The 21,593-nt window shown below is 44.1% G+C and overlaps 1 pseudogene; it reads left to right on the top strand.

Annotated features, from left to right (window-relative positions):
* On the top strand, positions 1–5,651 carry LOC117050426 (annotated as a pseudogene).
* The last annotated feature ends 15,942 nt before the right edge of the window (positions 5,652–21,593 follow it).

Here is a 21,593-nt window from a genome sequence, read left to right as displayed (position 1 = left end):
ATGGCAGCAGCAGGTGAGAAAGTAAGTTAGTGGATGGGAAGGTTATTTCTCACCAAGCCCCTGCAAGGATGAATAATTATTTCCAATTCATTGCTTTCTTCAGGGTGTTTTTCAACAGAAAACACACCATAAGGAAGACTCAGGTCACAGTATGATGAAGGAAAGGTCTTATTTATTAAGTATAATGGCCTAAAGGATCTCTAAAGCAAATTAAATTTAGCCAACTCAAAATACAGTTAGGCAGGAGGAAACAGGTCACTCCGCTTTCTTGGCCATGTTTACAGGTAACATTGCCTCAGAGTAAAGGACTGGAAGAGATATGTCCTCCTTGTTCCAAGAATCTTGGGCACGTGACTTGGTGAGCACAAACCAATGTGCATGTCAAGCCAAATGACCCAATGCAAGGCCGAGCATGGCTCTGTCAATATTATATTGGCCTATAAACTTCACACTCCAAAGGGCTACATCATCCAAATGAATTTAAAATGGGGGTTGAATAATTTCCATTGCAACTGTACAGGAGCACATTCCCAATACAAAATTATTCCTGGGGGCTGGTATTTCCAACCACCACAATTCTACATTATTATTCCATATTATCTTCATCAGTGCACTAAGGAGTTGCTTTGATGTTATGAGGAAAAGCATTCTATAATTTTGTGAGGTTTTTGAATAAATCTTATCAGGTTTTATAGAGAAATGTATAAAACTTAATATCAAATATATTTCTTCCTTTTTATCCATACTATGACTTTGCTCTAAATACAATAAAAACATAAAGAGAAAGTGAGGGAGAAAGGAATAAAGAGAGAAATAGAAATAAAAAAGAGGATAAAAGAGAGCAAAATAAAATTCAGAATATAAGGTACTCCTGATTTGCCTGTCTGCTATAGATACGGTAAACAATATTCACTTCACCTACTCCAATGTTCCTCCCAACAACGACACTTTGTATAAACAAACATTATATTCAATTTTCAAAATCAAATGTCATTATGTGTTTTGTATTTCTTGCACAAAGTCTCTGAGAGGTTTCCAATCTTTAACAAATGTTAACCATGACATTTCTGTGCTTAAACATGTCAATTTCGGTATCTCAGCTAAGTCTGTTAGTTTTAACAGACATTCTCCTATTGTTGGTAATAGCCTTTTTTCCCCTTTGGAAAGCACACAGAGTGAGGTTGAGTGCTGAGGTGAGCACCTTTTGGACAAGTGTTCCTCAAGTCAAGTCTGTAGTACAACAGATTGATACAGCCCATGGTGTTTTGATGGACAATCCAAGTCTTCAATCCCTACAGGCTGAAAGTAACAACAAGTAAAGCAGATACTCACACATAGACAGATACACACAGAAACCATGAGAAAAAAAGATCTCAAAGTATGATAGGTATATGAATGGACTTCAAAACAAATCCACTCCAGAATTGTAGAATGCATCTTCCTGCTGGGACTTATGGATATACAGTTAGAACAGTACTGTGGAACTTTGTAACAATATAGGATTACGGCATGTGAAACTTTTATGTGTATGAAAGGACCCATTATTGCCAGAACATGTGTGCAAAAGGGGAACTAGCATAAAGTCCCCCTTCCATGAAACCCTATTTGATCCATAATAGAGCAATATCTTTGGAATAATAACAATTGTATAGTATACACACTATTGCCTAAATAAGAATTATGTAAAATGCATTTTTCTATTTGGGGCTTATTTTTTAGGACTGAAGATGTTTTTTGATGTGATCTTTTTGAGAGATTTCAAGAAAGCTGAATGTGTGGACATTCTGAAGAAAGGCAATTCATTGGGCGTTGCACCAGGTGGAGCTAGAGAAGCAAACTTTAGCAATGACTGCACCTTAATGTGGGGTAACCACACAGGTTTCGCTCGGCTCGCTTTGGAAACGAAAGTGGTGAGTGATCTTTGGGCAATTTGCATTGTCTTCACAATTATCCTGGATATGATGTATTGTGCTGACATCCTTGATTTAGCATCCTCCGTAGCCAAGGATGGCAAATATCCTGTTTTGGGGTCAAATGATATATGGAGAGCCATGGCTTCCCCATCCCTGCTTTTTTTTTTTTAAAAAAAAAAGCTACTGAAATCAATAATGGTTAATGAGAAAAATGGCTTTTCACCGCCTTTTTTTCTTCAATTCCAGAAAATCTGGGGGGCAGCTTGTGAAGTTTCTTCATCTGAGATATTTGAATAGATATTTTAAAGCCAATTGTGTAATTTGTGACTTACTTCTCATAATAATCCCAGATGTGAAGCATTCTTCTTTGTCCTTAACAAAAATAAAGGTGGGGTGGTCAGGACGAAGTAATTATCCACTTCTCACTTTTCTTTCATTTTTGTTTCATCCTTCATTCTTCTAGCCCATCATCCCAATATTTACACAAAACAGTCGTGAAACATACAGGACCATTGGAAAGACAAGTGAGTTAAATATCTTATGTTTCTTGGTTGATCAAGAGATCCAGTTTCAGGCAATATATGTTTTAATAATAAACTATGATTTTTAAAAACTATAAAATTATCTATTGCCTACCTACTAGCAGAGTTTATTACATGGACACTTATCTGTGCTGTCTGCCTCAGTATCTAGAAAATATGCCTTTGTTTAGTTTTCTATTAGACTTTTTTATTATCAAAAAAACTTTATTGATTAAAACACAATCCATCCAATACATTCTCACAATATCATACAATATCATTTTTATCATACATTTACCATTTTTCCATCCTCACACCCACCCACCCCCTCTGACTTCCCTCCATCACTCTTTCGACTTCCATTATAAGCTACCATATATACTTGAGTATAAGCCTAGTTTTTCAGCACATTTTTTGTGCTGAAAAAGCTGCCCTCGGCTTATACTCGAGTGAGGCGGGCGGTGGGGGCGGCGAGAAAGAAGCCCTTTCTCTTCGCTTGTGCCGCCACCCGCTCTCCCCAGTCAACCATTCATTAAGAAGTGTACAAGAACAGCGGTTCTTTACTCTCCCCAGGCAGCTTGTTCCATTCCTGAACTGCTCGCATAAATGCAAACTTGGCAAAGGAAGAAGAGGAAGGAGCAGCCCAAAGGGCTGCTTTCGGGCTGCTCGTTCCTCCTCCTCCTCCACAGCGGCAAAGGTGAATCGGCTTATACTTGAGTCAATAAGCTTTCCCAGGTTTTTGTAGGAAAATTAGGTGCCTCAGTTTATATTTGGGTCGGCTTATACTCGGGTATATACGGTATTTGTTCACTATTTGTACAATCCTAGTTACTATATATTTCTATAATCATCTTTAATTCTTTATATTAATTTATTATTCTACAATTCCTTCATACCTCTTACTCCAAGCATATTAGCACTTCTTTCTTTGAGCAATGTTTCTCCATGTACTCTTCATAACATTTCCATTGTTCCTTCAAATTTTGATTTGTTTGGTTTCTTATTGCTGCTGTCAGTTTTGCCATTAACAAATACTCATTTAACTTGCCTATCCACTCATCCTTTGTTGGGACCTGTTGTGTTTTCCATTTAGCTGCTATCACCATTCTGGCGGCCGTGCTAGCATACAAAAATACACTTTTCTTTCCACTTGGTATTTGCTCATCTAATAAACCTAGCAAATATGCCTCCGGTTTCTTTACTATTGATTTTTTCATCATTTTTGTCATTTCTGTATGTACCATTGACCAAAATTTTTTTATATCCTCGCATAGCCACCACATATGCAATAGCGTCCCCACTTCTTTCCTGCATCTCCAACAAAGGTTAGACTTCAATTTATACATGCTCGCAAGTTTCACGGGAGTTATGTACCACCTATAATGCATCTTAAAGAAATTTTCCTTAATATTATATGAAGCCGTGAATTTAATATCCTTTCCCCAAAATTTGTCCCATTGCTCCAGATATATTGTATGCCCAAGATCCTTGGACCATCTTAACATTGTCTCTTTTACTTCCTCCCCCATCAGATCCCACTCTAATAACAGATTATATGCTCCCGATAATACTTTTTTATTATATTGTATCACCACTCTTTCAAATTTGGAAATTTCTTTTGAGAAACCTTTCTTTATATCTGCATTAAACATGCTGTAAAGCTGTATATACTGCCATTTATCAATTTCATATCTCCTTAATTCCTCAAATGTTTTTAATTTATATTTGCCTTCATGATTTTCAATTAATTGTCTGTATGTCAGCCAAATTTTTGTTACATTTAATCGTTTCTATTAGACTTAATACAAAGCTATAATGTATAAAAATGGTAGTAAGCCCAACATGGACAGGAACAGATCAGGAAATAAACCATATTCTGCAGTCAATTGTACAACTTATGGCTCCAATTGCCAAGAGCTGAGAAGAGCCGATTGAATGTTGCATAACTTTTCCCAAGCACTCATATTATTTAACTCTTCTTCCTTGGGATGGATTGATTGCAATTGCTTAACAGAATGCTAACGAAGGTCAAATTTGATATGTGGTTGCTTTCTTTTACAGGGCAGATGATTGTATGAGAAAACTCGATGTGTACTCCTTCCCATATATGGAGGGTTTCCAGTGAAATTGAGGACATATATTGGAGAACCCATCCCATATGATCCAAATATATCTGCCACAGAGCTGGCTGAAAAAGTAAGTGAACTCTATACTTGGAAATACAAAAACATACAAATTTTTTCCTATTGTTTTTCTCCTCTTTCAGTTCTAAATTGTATTCTGCACACTGAATTCCTCAATCTCTACAACCAGAGCTAGGCTTCGTTATATATACTTTTGTGCATTATTTTCATCACTCAGCATTCCCTCTCCTTAATTTGTTGATTTTTAAACTTGTTGAGTCAGAGTTTCAATACGTGTGCAACCATACATTGCACCAAGCCCAGAAATGACCCAAAAATGTCACATTTTTGGAGTGGGTGCAGGGGGGGGGCAGTTTGCAGGCTCTTTCAATGGTGTTTCAAATATACATGATTTCTCTTAAATGTGTGGTTCCTCAGAATGTAACCCCCATGTAAATGGGGAGTAGCCTGCACTATATAAATACAGTAAATGGAGAAAAGTACAAAGATTCACAAAATGTTTAGCGGTATGTGTCCCCCCCCTCCCAGAAAAAAGCACTGGTGAAATATAACCAAACTACTGTGTACAAAGCAGCCCAAAGTACATACTGTAGGTTAGACTGTTTCTCTGCTCTGGGTACACATAAAGACAAAGGAGTGGATTCGCGGAGAGATGAGGAGTTTTGTAGTGGGGTTTCCTTCCCTGGCTGCTCTTGCCGAACCCTCCATGCTGAAAAATTTGCTCTTGAGGATTGAGGGACAAGGATTCTCATGCAAGACATCTCTGTATTCAAATGACTGGATTTACATTTACAGCACTGTCCCTCAAAATAAATTCACTTGCTTATCCTGGAAAGAATTTGCAGATGTAGCTGGGGGGGGGGGAATAGTATTCTGGCTGCTAATCATTCTGATTCCTTTAGCTTTTTCCTCATGGATATTTATAACAGTGAATATCTATTTTGCAATATATTTCGACAATATAATGTATTCCTTTTTTCTTTTCTTTTCAACAGACCAAGACTGCAATTGAAAATCTTCAGAATAGACACCAAAAACTGACAGGAAATATATTAAGAGCTCTTTCAGAATGATTTGATAAGCAATACAAAGCTAACAAGTCTATATAAAACATTTGCAATGTTTCTGATCATGTGTCCATAGTAGAAAACTAATAATTATGCAATTAAAGCTAAAGTAATGTACAAATAATTGTGCTGGATTGTGTATGAGTTATTTGAAAGGGTGGCTAGTTCAGCACCTGCTTTGCATGTAGAAGGTCCTAGGACTGGAAGACGTACAGGTCCTGTCTTGCCCTATCTTGCAGGACTCCCAGAATGCCTCTTTGGGGGAATTACACTTGTAGAGCCAGAACCAAAGAGTATAATGGGAGGATGGGTGTTTAACAGAAACCCAAAATAATGTTACACCCGAAAGAGTAATGCCTATAAATCAGCTGTATTAAAACAGTGACATTTCTTTTATGTTTGCAAAAGGCATGTTCTGCTTCTTATCTGTTCTTATTTCCAAACAGGACTTTATACTAGGTTATTAAGTCCCATGGGGGAGTGAATCCAGCAATGGAGTCTGGATTCCTGCCACCCCCTGAGTTCCCCTGTGGCTGGGTACAGTTCTCATGTTTCTCCAAAGAGTGCATGTGTTGTGGCGCGACCTGGCAGCCAAACCCTGTGTTGTGGGTGGGAATATTTGGACAAGCCACAAGACCCTATTGGTAGGTCCCTCGATGATGGGTGTAATCTGACCAATGGGATGCTAGCTGAGTCTATTGAGGGACCTACATAAGCCTATGCACGTGTCCCTGAGCTTCCTCTTTGGGCCAGTGCATCGGAACACCAGCAACGTGTCCTCTGCGAGCCGAAAGAGACCGTGATCTACCTTCAACGTTATGGTGATCTGTTTCGATTTCCCTTATTTTCCCCTGGTTTTCCCTTTAGTTCCCCCTTTAATTTTCCCCACGTTCCTTGCCTTCAGCTTCCTTTTATTTATAATTTTTATAGCTTTTGGTTTGTATTTTTTATGTGTTATTTTTTGTTTTGTTTTTATATAGGTTTTATTTTGTTCTTAAGGGGAAGGGTCAGGGCTGCCTGGGAGGGGATCCCAGCCAACTAAATGCCTGGAGAAGGTTCCACAGGGGGGGGGGATGCAGTGGGACAACCGATCTCAGTGATCACGGGTAGGAGGAGGAGTTACGCTAAGACCACACCATGTCATTGCCAAGGAGGCAGGTTTAGTCATTGTCTGAGGACTGCCAGGACTGCCTCTGGGTCTGTTCCTGACCGGACGGATACTGGAATCAGCAAGGGATACCCACATGACCTGAAGGTGCTGCTTTGCAATGCCAGGTCAATGATGAATAAGACCATTGCCATTCACGACCTGATTGTGGATGGAGGATTTGACATGGCATGTGTAACAGAGACTTGGTTAGATGAAGCAAATGGGCCTGTCCTTGCCGCTGCTTGCCCACCAGGTTTCTCTTACACACAGCAACCCAGGCCTTGTGGACGGGGAGGGGGTTTGCAGTGATTTTTAGGAAGTCATTAGTTTGCACCAGGCATCCTATTGGGAAGACCCAGTTCTCTGAGTGCATGTTCAGGAATTTGGGCAATAGGGGCATTACAGGATTCCTTTTTGTGTACCGACCTCCCCGCGGCACCAAGGATTCCCTGCCCGAGCTGCTTCAGGTTGTGGTGGATGTTCTCCTGGAGACACCTAGTTTGGTTGTCCTAGGGGATTTTAACATCCATGCCGACACCAGGTTACAAGGGGCTGCTCGGGACTTCGTGGTAAGCATGGCCTCCATGGGGATGTCCCTGAATAAGTCTGGCCCAACTCATAGCCGAGGACATGCCTTAGACCTGGTATTGACCTCTATGGATGCTGGTGATCTGACATTTAAAAAAAGCGAAACTAAATAAATGCAATGGTCAGATCACTTCCTGGTGCAACTGGACTTCTGCTCAACCCTTACCCTCTGCAGGGAGGTGGGACCGATTCGGATGGTCCTCCCCCACCATTTAATGGATCCAAATGGTTTCCAGAGAGTGGTGGGGGATGGTTTATCCCATGTTGATGGCCTTTCAACTGATTCCCTGGTGGTCCGCTGGAATCTGGAGTTAACCAGGGCTATTGACTGTCTGGCTCCGAAGCGCCCTCTCCGATTGCATGGAGCCCGGACAGCCCCGTGGTTTTCCCCGTAGCTGAGGGCGATGAAACAGTCGCTGAAATGGCTAGAGCACCGGTGTCGGAAAACTCATTCTGAATCAGAACGGACACGGGCTAGAGCTCAACTTTGAGCCTACCAAGTGGCAATGGCGATAGCGAAGAGGACCTTCTTCACCATTTCTATTGCATCTGCAGAAAACAGCAGCAGGAGACTCTTCCAGGTGTTTCGCAATCTATCAGAGCCACCTTCGTCACCGGGGCCTGGTAGGGACCCCAAGATCTCCTACAATGCTTTTGAAAAGCTTTTGCAGATAAAATCGCTCAGATTCAGAAGGAGGTAGACTCCACTATGGGAGCAGGGCTGGGGCGGGAGAGTGCTAGAGCTCTGTCTAGTCATGTTTCATGGGATCAATTCCAATCTGTCTCCTTGATCCTTGCCCATCCTGGCTAATAAAAGCGAGCCGGGAAGGGCTGGGTGATGAGCTTTGCAGGGTGGTGAATGCTTCTCTCTGTGAGGGAGTCTTCCGAGACCCACTGAAAGAGGCGGTCATTAAACCGCTTCTTTAAAAAACATCTTTAGACCCAGCCAATATGGCCAACTATTGCCCAGTCTCAAATCTATCATTCTTGGGCAAGGTGATTGAGCATGTGGTTGCTGAACAACTCCAAGCATGCCTGGAGGATGTGAACCATTTGGATCCCTTCCAATCAGGATTCAGGCCTCATCATGGGACTAAAACTGCCTTGATCGCACTGGTCGATGATCTCCGGCGGGCTAGGGAAAAGGGTGAGAGCTGTTTCCTAGTTTTGCTGGATCTCTCAGAGGCCTTTGAGACCATTGACCATAACATCCTTCTCGACTGTCTAGTGGGGTTGGGAGCAGGGGGCACTGTTATACAGTGGTTCCGCTCCTTCCTCCTGGGCCATGTTCAGAAAGTGGTGGTGGGGGATGAGTGTTCAGACCCCTGGGCTCTCACTTGTGGGGTGCCTCAGGGTTCTGTCCTCTCCCCCATGCTTTTTAATATCTATATGAAGCCGCTGGGAGAGATCATCAGAGGGTTTGGGCTGGGTGTTCATCAGTATGCGGATGATACCCAGCTCTACCTCTCTTTCAAGTCAGAACCAGTGAAGGCGGTGAAGGTCCTGTGTGAGTGTCTGGAGGTGGTTGGAAGATGGATGGCGGCTAACAGATTGAGGTTGAATCCTGACAAGACAGACATACTGTTTTTGGAGGACAGGGGGCGGGTGGGTGTGGGGGACTTCCTGGTCCTGAATGGGGTAACTGTGCCCCTGAAGGACCAGGTGCGCAGACTGGGAGTCATTTTGGACTCACAACTGTCCATGGAGGCACAGGTTAATTCTGTGTCCAGGGTGGCTGTCTACCAGCTCCATCTGGTACGCAGGCTGAGACCCTACCTGCCCGCAGACTGTCTTGCCAGAGTGGTGCATGCTCTGGTTATCTCCCGCTTGGACTACTGCAATGTGATCTACGTGGAGCTACCTTTGAAGGTGACCCGGAAACTGCAATTAATCCAGAATGTGGCAGCTAGACTGGTGACTGGGAGTGGCCGCCGGGACCACATAACACCGGTCCTGAGAGATCTACATTGGCTCCCAGTATGTTTCTGAGCACAATTCAAAGTGTTGGTGCTGACCTTTAAAGCCCTAAACAGCCTCGGTCCTATATACCTGAAGGAGCGTCTCCATCCCCATCATTCAGCCCGGACACTGAGATCCAGCACCAAGGGCCTTATGGTGGTTCCCTCACTGTGAGAATCCAAGTTACAGGGAACCAGGCACAGGGACGCCTCGGTAGTGGCGCCTGCCCTGTGGAACACCCTCATATCAGAGGTCAAAGAGATAAACAACTATACCTGACATTTAGAAAATACCTGAAGGCAGCCCTGTTTAGGAAAGTTTTTAATCTGTGAAATTATAATGAATTTTAATATTTGTTGGAAGCCGCCCAGAGTGGCCGGGGAGCCCCAGCCAGATGGGCGGGGTACAAATAATAAATTATTATTATTATTATTATTATTATTATTATTATTATTATTCTGCATTCTGGCAGGTGAGCGATTTTCTGCATTCCCCCCAAATAGTCCTCACCCAAAGCTCAATCCCCCTTTTTTCCTAAATTTTGAGGCCCCCCAAATAGGGGGCATCTTATACATGGGGGCGTCTTATAGACAGAAAAATAGACGGAAAAATATGGTACTCTATTTCAACTCTGCTGGATATACTCGAGACCTGCTAAAATCCTTAGCCACTCACTTTTGTAAATATCTGGGAATAAGGTTGACCGTCTCCCCTTGCTCATATCTGGATGTCTTGTTAGAATTATTGGGAAACAAAGCCCCCGAGTTAATCCCTAAACCGCTCTGCCCAAGGACGACTTTGGAAAACAAAAGCATTCGCAAATTATCTTTCCATATGGAGAAAGAAGAACAGGACACAGGAAACCGATTATCCAGTCCTCCTGGTCACATTCACAAGTCTGGTTTGTGATTTAAAATCTTATTTCCTTTGGCACCCAAGTTTTTGAAAGCCCCCACTGCAAGAACTGTAATTCAAAACACTTTGTTTTCTTTCTCCTCCCTTCCCCACCTGTTTGATAGTACGAGGTTGTTGTTACTTTCTTTCTGTCTTGTTTAAACGGTTTTTAATTTGTATACTTAGATAGTCCGTTTAGATCCACTGTTATCTTTCATTTGGAGGTTGGGTTTCAAATACTAGAAGGGGAGTATCATTGTTTAAATTCCGCAGACACCTTCACCCCAGTATGGCTCCCTTTTGTTACACACACAGCTCAAACTAACAACAGTGATAGCAGGAATATTCCAACAGCATTCAGATCAATATGGCTGACGTGACCTAATATTTCACACACAACATTCTGTAACTGCAAATAAATCTCACTACAGTTCATCAGAGGCAAAAAAAGGCAAATAAACACAGCCTGCCCCCCAATCTTCTCTCAACATCAACGTAAACCAGTAAATACCTCTGTTTAGGAAAGGGCTATTGATGACATCTAGCTGCTAGAGATTCTAGCTGCTAGAAGAATCTTTATTTGCATCAGCAACTATCCATACCAATAAAATAAAATGTACTGAAGATAGAGGTAAAAACTTAACTATACAAAATACATTTTGGAGGTTTCCATTAATAATCAAATAATAGATCTTATTCTAATTGCCCCCGCTAATTATTTTGTAGTTTTGGCTGTCACCTGATTATCTTGATCTGCTAGAAGAAAGGACACAGTAGCAACGTTCATACAATGTTCCACATTGGTAAATTTTTGGGAGAGGGCAATAGAACTGATTAAACAGAAAAATCTTAAATTTCCAGAGAAAAAATCCTTTTGAATTATATTCCCAATACATGGAATCTAACAAAGGGACAATATAAATGGACTCTCTGTGCTGGGACTTGGGCTGTGCCGGGGGCAGAGCCTATGGAGCAGGAAGGCTTCCCTGGAGTCCACCACCTGGCCATTTAAGCAGCCCACACCTACAAGAATTTATGCTCTTAGTCATGGCAAGAAATGAGTCCCAAGGGTCCCTAGATGCTTTGCTCATTCATATTGGGGGGGGATCAATTTGGGCCAACACTAGGGTATTGATTTAACATGGGCTTTAATTGAGGACTTGCAGACATTATACAACCTGTACCTCTTCATAAGCCTAGGCTGGTCCGAGATGCTGGAGAGACAATGGCACAACCCAGATCCAGTGGGCATCAACCGGGCTTGGCAAAAGGCTAATCACACTGTGAGGAGCCGCATACTACAGTGGGGTCGTTGAGCGATTTACCACCCCAAGATCACATTCTCAGATGAGACCCTGTTGAGGCCAGATGGCGTGCATCTTTCCTTATCAGGAAACAATATTTGGTTGCCAGATATGATTGAAGGTATTAGGGCGTGGATCTAGATGTAAGCTGTCTGCTTGGTTGGGCATTGGGGCAATCTGTTGTCTCCGCCTGCCCCTCCAAACACTGGGGTACCCCATGAAAGGGATCTGGGGGGGGGGTTATATCTGCGTGCCCAGGCAGGGCCAGGGCTGAAGGCACTCCCCCAGACAGCGGTCCCTTCAGGGGTCACACTATTTGATGTAAGTCTTAGCAACCCCCCATCTGGAATGACATGTGCATCACTTTTGGCAGGCGGCCCGAAAGTATTTCGATTGCCCCATGCCCAAGCCAAACCTCTTCCATCTGTATTCAGTAAAGTTGTGACCTGTTGTTGTTCAGTCGTTCAGTCGTGTCCGACTCTTCATGACCCCATGGACCAGAGCACGCCAGGCACGCCTATCCTTCACTGCCTCCCGCAGTTTGGCCAAACTCATGTTAGTAGCTTCGAGAACACTGTCCAACCATCTCATCCTCTGTCGTCCCCTTTTCCTTGTGCCCTCCATCTTTCCCAACATCAGGGTCTTTTCTAGGGAGTCTTCTCTTCTCATGAGGTGGCCAAAGTACTGGAGCCTCAACTTCAGGATCTGTCCTGCTAGTGAGCACTCAGGGCTGATTTCTTTGAGAATGGATAGGTTTGATCTTCTTGCAGTCCATGGGACTCTCAAGAGTCTCCTCCAGCACCATAATTCAAAAGCATCAATTCTCCGGCGATCAGCCTTCTTTATGGTCCAGCTCTCACTTCCGTACATTACTACTGGGAAAACCATAGCTTTAACTATACGGACCTTTGTCGGCAAGGTGATGTCTTTGCTTTTTAAGATGTTGTCTAGGTTTGTCATTGCTTTTCTCCCAAGAAGCAGGCGTCTTCTAATTTCGTGACTGCTGTCACCATCTGCAGTGATCATGGAACCCAAGAAAGTGAAATCTCTCACTGCCTCCATTTCTTCCCCTTCTATTTGCCAGGAGGTGATGGGACCAGTGGCCATGATCTTAGTTTTTTTGATGTTGAGCTTCAGACCATATTTGGATCACTGCCTTGTCGTGGCGAAGGGGCTTGAATTACTCAGGAAGCTATGGACAGGTCAAGATGGACAGGTCATAGTGGAGAGTTTGGACCAAACGTGATCCACCTGGAGTAGGAACTGGCAAGCCACTCCAGTATCCCTGCCAAGAAAACTCCATGGACAAAGACAACAGGCATATAAAAGTTGTGACCTGTTTTGATCCAAACCAATCTTACTGGTCTCTTATTTATCTGGGTTGGGGGCTGTGGAGCACAACGCCTGGGCCTGCAAGTGGTTGATCAAGTTTATTGGAGTAGGATAAGCACGAAAAGGAGAAACCTGCTCCTCAGAAGAATGTGTTATAGTTCTAAGCTTCCACTTTATTGGAGTAGGATTGATTACTTAGAATGATTACTTGAGATTCAGTATTCAAACCCAGAAGGTGTTAATGCAATCCTTATATGCAGGATGCTATAGAACGAGACAAGTTCCAATGGAAGAGCTTTTACTTAGGCACTAGGATTCAATATTGTAAATCCAGCACTGCTTGTACCTTACTTGAAGGGGGCGAAGCTACCAGCAAAGGGAGGTGACACACAAGTTCTACCTTTAATCCTTAGTCAATAACTGGTGTTATATTACACAATATGTTATTCTGAAATATGGGTCCTAATACAGGTGTGACTCCATACATTATGTCACTAACCTCTCTGTCTTTTTCACAATGCTTGGTTTCTTCTTACATATGAAGAAACCGTAAAACCTGTTGGTCTTTCATGGCCTCTGTGGCAACCATGAAACCATCTCAGTTAATTAAAGGTTCACAGAAGGTTCACATATGCTAGTTCAGGTCTCTCCAAGGGAGTGGGAAGTCAGAAATCCATTGGTAGGGAGGTTTGTGCTGAGCCCATTGTCTGAGATGGATAATTAGATGCTGAAGTTCAAAGTGATGATGCAATGCCCCTCCATAAGGCTGGGGGATCCATTAAGGTGGTCTGTTCCCAGAGACTTATGGTATGTGGTGGATTCCTGAATACTCTCAGGAATTTTCAAGTTGGCATGCTAACCACTTCTGTCGAAATATTGCTATAGAATTGTGAAATAAGGTGGGCACATGGCAGGTTGGCTCTCAAGTGCCTTCCTTAACACTGAAGCAAACAGGGCTCCCTATGCTTCAATAGTGGTTGCAAACAAGCTAGACAACTTCTTGGTAACATCTACAAAGAGTATAAAGCTTCTGGGGCAATGGTCCTTCCAAAAGAATATTTCCAAGCAAAATTGGCCTACAAGAAAATTCAAAAGAATGCTAGATAGGAATGGCAAGTAAACCAATGGCGGGCAATCATAGAAGCCTCATCTCTCCGGAATTGCAGACAATTCTGGCTTCTGGTAAACAAAAGAACTAAAAGATACCATTTAACTATTATTTCCGCCACGGTTTGGGAATCTTACTTAAAAAAATTACTTTGCCTCAACTGATTGTAATGCCAATACAAGAGATCAGCTACCCCTCTGGCCACCCACCTATCCGGAAGACATCTACGACTTGATCGTTAAATTTAAAACGGGGAAAGCACCTGGGCCGGACCTGATTCCGGCAGAAGCTATAAAATATCATGCGGACTGGTGGGCTAAAGCCCTGGCGACCATCTTTGATGCTGTCAATAATTCAGGAATGATTCCGGGAGCATGGAAGGATGCCATTGTCATCCCAATCCACAAAAAGGGCTCTCCAGACGACCCTGGGAACTACAGAAATATCTGTTTGCTCTCAATAGTGGGGAAAGTGTATGCCCGCTTTTTGCTGAACAAACTTACCCAATGGGCAGATGAGAAAAAATTGATTGGGCCCGAACAAGCTGGATTCTGTCCAAAATAGGCAACAACTAACCATATCCTAATTTTACATCATCTTGCCCGGAAGTACTCCACCCCAAAGGGTGGCCAACTCTGTGCAGCTTTTATTGACCTAAAGGCAGCTATTGATAGTATCCCCAGGAGAATCCTCTGGGAAAAACTTGCCCGCTAGGGCATTGACAGAAGGCTCCTTTGGTTAATAATTAAGCTCCATGAGAACTCAGCGGCCAGGGTGAGACTCACCCCAGAGGGTGACCTTACTAATCCAATTCCCATTAATAGAGGAGTCCGACAGGGTTGCATACAGGCTCCAACCCTGTTTAATTTGTTCGTAAGCGACATGAGGACTCCCCTAATAGAGGCTCAAGTAAGGATTCATGTACCCCATCTAGCACTTTATCGCTTCCTGTTTATTACTATATGCGGATGACGCAGTCATCCTATCCTTTTCCAGAGCAGGTCTCAGGAGGGCTTTAAATTTTTTTGGTTCATACTGCAATGCAAACTCTCTCACAATTAACTATGTAAAATCACAGATTCTAATTTTTTCGAAGAGCCGGAAACTTTATAACTGGAGAATTGATGGGAGGGCCATTGAACAAGTTTACAGATTTCAATATTTGGGAGTCTGGTTGCAACACAATCTGGGGTGGAAGGCCCATGTAGCTTATGTTACAAACAGAGCCATAGCTATTTCCTGGGCAATTTTGCGATACTGTTTCACCGATGGGGCCCTTCACATTCCATCAGCGCTGAAAGTGTTCAAGGCCAAGGTGATCCCGACAATTGCTCATGCCATCTCAATTTGGGGGACTTTTGTTAACCTATCTTACCTAGAGGTTATTCAAAATCAGTTTTTAAGAAGGTTACTGAAATTACCCAACTGTGTAAGTAATATTGCGATACGCATGGAACTTAACACCATATCCCTAGAAAATGCCATGTGGAAGTTTATTCTTTGCGACTGGTTATCACTATGGCACAATCTCCCAAACCTGTATTTGATACAATGTATGTGGAGGGATGATTTCCAGAGCCCATGGGTAAAAACATTACAACTGAAAATCATGGCAATGGGAATCTCCCCTTTTAAACTACTGGAGCAGGATATACCGTATTTTTCACTCCATAGGACGCTTCGGACCATAGGGCGCACCTCGCTTTTAGAGGAGGAAACAAGGGAAAAAATATTTTTCTGGTTTTCCTCATCTAAAACCCATGGTTTTTTTTTGAGAATCAGCTCAAAGTTTTACAGCTTTTTTTTTGCAAAGGATCAGTTCAGATTTGTGCAGCTTTTGCAAAGGGGGAAAAGCATTGCTTACAAAACAGTAAGCACCAGTACAGACCAGTAAGCACCAGTAGAAGCCAGTACGCACCAGCAAGTAATAGGAAGCAAGAGGAAAGCAAACCAGTACAAACCAGTAAGCACCAGTACAAACCAGTACAGACCAGTAAGCACCAGTAGAAGCCAGTACGCACCAGCAAGCAGTAGGAAGCAAGAGGAATGCAAACCAGTAGAAACCAGTAAGCACCAGTGCAAACCAGTACAGACCAGTAAGCACCAGTAGAAACCAGTATGCACCAGCAAGCAATAGGAAGCAAGAGGAACACGAACCAGTACAGACCAGTAAGCACCAGTACAAACCAGTACAGACCAGTAAGCACCAGTAGAAACCAGTACGCACCAGCAAGCAGTAGGAAGCAAGAGGAACGCGAACCAGTATAAACCAGTAAGCACCAGTACAAACCAGTACAGACCAGTAAGCACCAGTACAAACCAGTACGCACCAGCAAGCAATAGGAAGCAAGAGGAACACAAACCAGTAAGCACCAGTACAGACCAGTAAGCACCAGTAGAAACCAGTATGCACCAGCAAGCAATAGGAAGCAAGAGGAACACAAACCAGTACAAACCAGTAAGCACCAGTACAAACCAGTACAGACCAGTAAGCACCAGTAGAAACCAGTACGCACCAGCAAGCAATAGGAAGCAAGAGGAACACAAACCAGTATAAACCAGTAAGCACCAGTACAAACCAGTACAGACCAGTAAGCACCAGTACGCACCAGCAAGCAATAGGAAGCAAGAGGAACACAAACCAGTACAAACCAGTAAGCACCAGTACAAACCAGTACAGACCAGTAAGCACCAGTACAAACCAGTACGCACCAGCAAGCAATAGGAAGCAAGAGGAACACAAACCAGTACAAACCAGTAAGCACCAGTACAAACCAGTACAGACCAGTAAGCTCCAGTACAAACCAGTACGCACCAGCAAGCAATAGGAAGCAAGAGGAAAGCGAACCAGTACAAACCAGTAAGCACCAGTACAAACCAGTACAGACCAGTAAGCACCAGTACAAACCAGTACAGACCAGTAAGCACCAGCAGGTAATAGGAAGCAAGAGGAAAGTAAACTAGTACAAACCAGTAAGCACCAGTACAAACCAGTACAGACCAGTACAGACCAGTAAGCACCAGCAAGTAATACAAAGCAAGAGGAAAGCAAACCAGTACAAACCAGTAAGCACCAGTAGGTAATAGGAAGCAAGAAGAAAGCAAACCAGTAAGCATCAGCAAGTAATAGAAAGCAAGAGGAAAAGTAACAGCCCCAAATGGCTGAAAAACTCAATTTCCCAGGATCCTCAATTTCCCAGGATCCTACTCTGCAAGGGGCCTGGGCGGGGCAGGAAGGGAGCTAGCTCCCTTATCTCCCTCCCCGATCTCCTGCAATCAGCTGTTGAGCGGGTTCTTTTCAACACTCTCTTTCCCTCTTGTTAGCCTTTAGCTCTTTCTAAAACAGAAAAAGCAGGATCTGCCTTTCCTCCCTGGGCAATTTGGCTCCAGGGACCATGCATTCGCTCCATAAGACGCACAAACATTTCCCCTTGCTTTTCAGGAGGAAAAAAGTGCGTCTTATGGAGCAAAAAATACGGTAGTTCCTGCTAAAAGAACAGTAACAGGTAGATTAAAGGAGATGGACTTGCAGGCAGAAAATGGTGTTGGGTAATGGTACCTGTTCACCTCTAAACCTTGGTTTACTGCCCCCCCTAAAACTCCCAAATTATTTGAATTCCTTAACTTCCTCAGCTCATAGATATGCCTTTATAAAGGCAAGATTTAACACCTTCCCATCCAACGTGTTGGGAAATAGATTCTCCAATGGACAAATATCGCTCTTATGTGACTGTAATTGCAGAGCACCAGAATCGTTGTATCACATAATCTTTGATTGTGCTCTTCACTCATCGTCCAGGAGTAAGTTTCTTGCTCCATATTTAAAGGGAATTGCCGATGACTCGAACGAAGCCAAACTGAGATACCTACTGAATGATGAAGACCCTCCAAGATCACTTACGGTTGCCAGATTTCTGATCACCGTCCTATCTCAAAAGAAGAAAAACGGACTTCTGGGCGGTTTGGACATTCCTTTTAAAGCATGACTCAGGATGTAATTATGTGTTACCTTAATTGATGTTTTTATAATTTTATAAATAGGGGGTGATGTTTTATGTTGTAAATTTACTGCTTAGTCTGTTACTTTAAAGTCCTTTCGAAGTTCTAAGTAGAAACGCTAAGTATATATATGTTGTTTGAAGAATTGTGCGCAATGGGCCAATGGCCGTAATAATATCTATCTATCTATCTATCTATCTATCTATCTATCTATCTATCTATCTATCTATCTATATCTATCTATCTCTCATCTATCTATCTATCTATCTATCTACCTATCTATCTATCTATCTATCAGGAGTGCCAGGCGATGAAGTAGGACACTGCCTGGAAGGGACTCAGCAGCTTGCAAAGCAACATCTCTCTCTGGAAGGCCTGTGGTTTTTATCTGCCTTTTAGTAGGTTTTAAGTGGTTTGAATAGGGACCCAGGTGGCGCTGTGGGTTAAACCACAGAGTCTAGGGCTTGCTGATCAGAAGGTCGGCGGTTCGAATCCCTGTGACGGGGTGAGCTCCCGTTGTTCGGTCCCAGCTCCTGCCCACCTAGCAGTTCGAAAGCACGTCAAAGTGCAAGTAGATATATAGGGACCGCTCCGGCGGGAAGGTAAACGACGTTTCCGTGCGCTGGTCTGGTTTGCCAGAAAGCGGCTTTGTCATGCTGACCACATGACCCGGAAGCTGTCTGCGGACAGGGGCGTTCCTAGCCCCATGGCTGCCCGGGGCGGGAAGCCAAGAGGCACCCCTGGGGGGCGGGGCGGCGCCCTGCGCGCACGCGTCATGACGCGCGCGCGGCGACGCCCCGCCCCCACGGGGCGCCAGGCGGGGGCTTTTGGAGCGTTTTTGGGCTGCAAAGAGTCCTGAAGCCGCTGCTGTAGCACCCCATTTGTGCTACAGCAGCGGCTTCGGGACTCTTTGCACCAAAAAAGCCTCCCCAAGCTCCTGTCCGGCATCCCCGGGGGCGGGGCATCGCGGCGTGTGCGTCGTGACGCACGCACACACAGCGACGCCCCACCCCCGGGGGGTGCCGGGCGCGGGCTTTTGGAGCCTTTTGGGGCTGCAAAGAGTCCTGAAGCCGCTGCTGTAGCACAAAGGGGGTGCTACAGCAGCGGCTTCAGGACTCTTTGCAGCCCAAAAAGGCTCCCCAAGTTCCCGCCCGGCATCCCCGGGGGCGGGGCATCGCGGCGTGTGCGTCATGACGCATGCACACACGGCGACGCCCCGCCCCCGAGGGGTGCCGGGCGCAGGCTTTTGGAGCCTCTGCAGCCCGCGAAAAGCCGCTGGAGGGCGCGGGGGCTATTTTGGGTGCTGCCGGGGCAGAGCCGCAGGAGCGGCCAGCGGGGTGGGTGACACCCCGACTCGCTGGCGGCCCCTGCGGCTCCACCCCGGCAGTGCCGAAAATAGCCTAAAAAGAATTTTAAAAAAAATTGTAGAAAAAAAAGCCCAGTGGGCGGGGCAGCCCCCCATGGGTCACCCCCAGCAGGGGCGCTGCCCGGGCCCCCCGCCCCCCGCCCCCCCTGCGAGGCCCCTGTCTGCGGACAAACGCCAGCTCCCTTGGCCTATAGAGCAAGATGAGCGCCGCAAACACAGAGTCAGACACGACTGGACCTAATGGTCAGGGGTACCTTTACCTTTACCTTTAAGTGGTTTGAATGAGTTTTAATTGGTTTTAACTCTACTTCAAGTGATTCATGAAGAGACTACAGAAGATCAAAAACCTGGGGGGGATTCCAGTCCGATTTGACTTTTACATCCCATGGATATTTGTTTTTAATGTGTTTGTGACTCAATTGCAGACAAAGTACTGCATGACACAGCATTTTTGCGGATAAGGAACGTCAGATGCTTTATTAATGCTCAGAAATCTTGAGAAGCTGGTGATAAAAGGATTGTAAGCAGGGGAGTGAACAATACTGTCATACCTTGGGTTGCAAACGCTGTGAGTTGTGCGTTTTCAGGTTGTGGACTGTATCAAACCCGGAAATACCAGAATGGGTTACTTCTGGGTTTTGGTGCTCACGTGTGGGAATACGTTTTAAGGTGCTCCTGCACCTGTTTGCTTTATGTTTTCTTTAAGGTAACCTTCTGCACATTGCAAGGAAGGTAAAGGATCAGGCAGAAGGTTTGCTGCCTGGATCCCTCCACGCTGGGGGCAAAGCGCGCCAATTTAGCCAATGTAACGGTCAGTTAGGAGTTTCCCACCCAGAAACTAGCCTAGAAACAACATTGTGATTTGTTGTTGTTAATGTTGTGACGATGTTTAACTTCCTAATAAATAGCCTCTGCTCTCTGTAGCGTGTGTGGAGAACACGCGAGACAAGCCAGAGAGAACATCAGTGAGAGACAAGCCAGAGAGAAACCGAAAGAGAAACCAAGCAGCACAGAGCAGTTGAGAGCTTCATCACCATTGACTGCAGTCTCTTAGTCTTTATTTCTTTTATTTCAAAAACGTTTCTTTGGCCTTCTAAGTCTTGGCCACTATTTAGTTTAGCCTATCTTTCCTATCCGGAAACCTCCGGAATCTCTGGAACCTTCATAAACCTTTGGAAACCTCCAGAACGCATGACAACTACCTTCAGATCATAGCCAGCGGACCCTTTCACGGCCAGTGGGAGCAGGAACTCCGGGATTACTGGTCGTCCCATCTGCTGGCTATCCCCACACTCACGCATGCGCAGAAGCACAAAATGATGTCATGGGCATGCACAGAAGCGCCAAATCGTGTCACGCACATGGGTTGCAAACGCTGCAGGTTGCGAACGTGCCTCCCGCACGGATCACATTCGCAACCCGAGGTATGACTATAATGGTCATTAGAAGATTGCAAAAGAGAAAGTTAGAACAAACTAATCATGTCAAACAAATTAAACAAGGCAAGCTATCAAACTATCTCTCCCCTGTTGACAAATCTTGCTTAATTCAGGAAAATACTACTCCTCTATTACAAGGAATACCTCTTCTCTGCGAAAAGAGAGTAAAACAGACCACCATATGTGTATGGAACTTAACTGACAAATGCATGCTGGACTTCTTTCACCTCCACCTGACAATATTGAACATGTACCAAATACCAGAGACCCTTTGATGTCAAAGCATGTCAACCTGGAACTTTTTTGCTCCTGATCAAGCAATGCAGACTGCAGGGGCAACTAGTGAAGAAGCTTTTCAACCAGCTGCCTGCAGTAAAATCAGAATGGCAGAATTTAATTTCAGTGATCAAGCAGATGGTATTGGAGATCTCAGGAAAATGCCTGGAGCACAAGAGACTGGTCAGGTTTATTGATTACTGAGGATGATTACTTGAGATTCAGTATTCAAACTCAGAAGGTGTTAATGAAATCCTCATTTGCTGTAGAATTAAAGAGTCAAGTGCCAATGAAAGACCTTTTACTTACCGGTATGCACTAAGATTACATATTGCAACAAAACATGTTATGAAGCTTATGTATTACACAATATGCATATTATACCTGACTGGGAGAGACTACAAATAAAGGGAGATAATATACTTGCCACGATTCCCACCTTTATTCTGTTACCCAATATGTTATTGTGCCATATGAATGCTATTGTAGGTGTGACTCCATATTTCATGTTTAATTACAAATGGCCACAACTT

Source organism: Lacerta agilis, chromosome 7 (genome assembly GCF_009819535.1).
Source record: "Lacerta agilis isolate rLacAgi1 chromosome 7, rLacAgi1.pri, whole genome shotgun sequence".
Lineage (NCBI taxonomy): Eukaryota > Metazoa > Chordata > Lepidosauria > Squamata > Lacertidae > Lacerta > Lacerta agilis.
This window is presented reverse-complemented; position numbering and strand designations above follow the sequence as displayed.